The 1,428-nt window shown below is 62.2% G+C and overlaps 1 long non-coding RNA gene across 1 annotated transcript in view; it reads left to right on the forward strand.

The window, feature by feature from the left end:
- The first annotated feature begins 324 nt into the window (after nucleotides 1-324).
- The window catches only part of LOC116418894, an 18,819-nt gene continuing 17,715 nt past the window's right edge, over nucleotides 325-1,428 (forward strand). The window contains exon 1 of the long non-coding RNA XR_004229099.1: nucleotides 325-551. This is a non-coding gene — a long non-coding RNA (uncharacterized LOC116418894). The remainder of the gene's footprint in view (nucleotides 552-1,428) is intronic.

Raw genomic sequence — 1,428 nt, forward strand, 5'->3', positions numbered from 1 at the left:
GAGCGGCCGCGGCCCCCGAGCGGGTCCGCGGAGGGGCGGGAGCCGGGGGCAGCGCGCGGCCAGGGCCGGCGGGGCTCAGCTCAGCATGGCTGGGCGCGGGGGCTCCGCAAAAGTTGCTGGCGGAGGGGGGCGGCGGGCGGGGGCGGGGCGCGGGGCCGGGAGAGCCACAGGGAGTCCGCGCGCAATCGAGCGCCGATGGCACGGATGCGAGGCGGGGAAGGCCGAGCCGAAGGGCAGAGCCGCGCCAGCGGCCGGAGGGGACCGCGCCGGGAGGGGCTGCCGCGCAGCGCGGGGGGACTGGGCGCGGGGCGGGCCCCGGGTAGCGGGTGAGAGGGCCGGCCTGGACCCGGCGGGCGGAGGGCTCCGAGCCCAGCGCAGCCGAGCCGGTCCGCAGAGGGGCCCCCAGAACTTTGTGTGTGTGTGCACGCGCGTGTGTGTGTGCCCAGGTGCGAGGGTGCGCGCGTGTGCTGGCGGGGAGGGAACCGACCCGAAAGAGAGCCCCGGGCTGGCAAAGTGGCTCGCCCATCTCACAGCCGGTTGGCGCTCGCGGAGTTAGGAGTGGAATGAATGAATGAAGGAGTGGGCGCGCGCCGTGCTCTCGGAGAGGGCGGGTGAGTGGAGGAGCTTCGGAAAGCCACGCGAGGTCAGAGGCACCGAAGCCCTACCGTGCACGCCGCGGAAATGCAGCCCACGGGGTGGTCGCTGGGTTCCTGCGGGAGTCTGGCTTCGACGTCACCCTGATCTTCGCCTCCTCGCGTCTACACTGTCCCGGGGGTACCCCCTCCATCACTGAAGGGGCGCTCACAGCTGTCTGGGTCCTCGCTTTTCACAGCGCTCTCTGCTATCAGGGCTTTCGCTAAACACTCTCCAAACTCTCCCCAGCCCGGAGCCTCTCCAGGTTTGCTTCTCCAGCTGCCTCCCGGATGCTTGGATAGGATGCCCTGCCATCCCCTCCAACTTAGGAAGACTTGTTGAGTCTCCTCTTAGGCACTGTTTTTAAAACTGTGGGTCGTGATACAGTAATAGATCATAAAATAAATGCAGCAGAAGGCAACCGGCTTTCAAAAAGAATGACATGGAATCCAATAGAAAATATTAGAGTCCATTGCCCTTAGTAAGGGCAACTATTGTTTCATAAACCTTTTGTTTCGATTATAGGTACTGGACAAGTGTACTAGACCATGATGTCAATTTTATTTCCGACTGTAAATCGTGGGTTTAAAAAAGTTGAAAAGCTATCTTTTTAAGGTGTAAAATAATGATCTCTAACACTGTATGACATTCTTAAAAACAACCCCATGATTTTCTCACTACTTCTTATCCTTTCCGGTCTCCATCTTCCATTCCTATCCTCCATTCCCCGCCCCCCACTCCCCCCCCCCCCCCCCCCCCCCCCACAACCACCCACTACCCCCACCCCCCCACCCA

Source organism: Piliocolobus tephrosceles, chromosome 8 (assembly GCF_002776525.5).
Source record: "Piliocolobus tephrosceles isolate RC106 chromosome 8, ASM277652v3, whole genome shotgun sequence".
Classification (NCBI taxonomy): Eukaryota; Metazoa; Chordata; class Mammalia; order Primates; family Cercopithecidae; genus Piliocolobus; species Piliocolobus tephrosceles.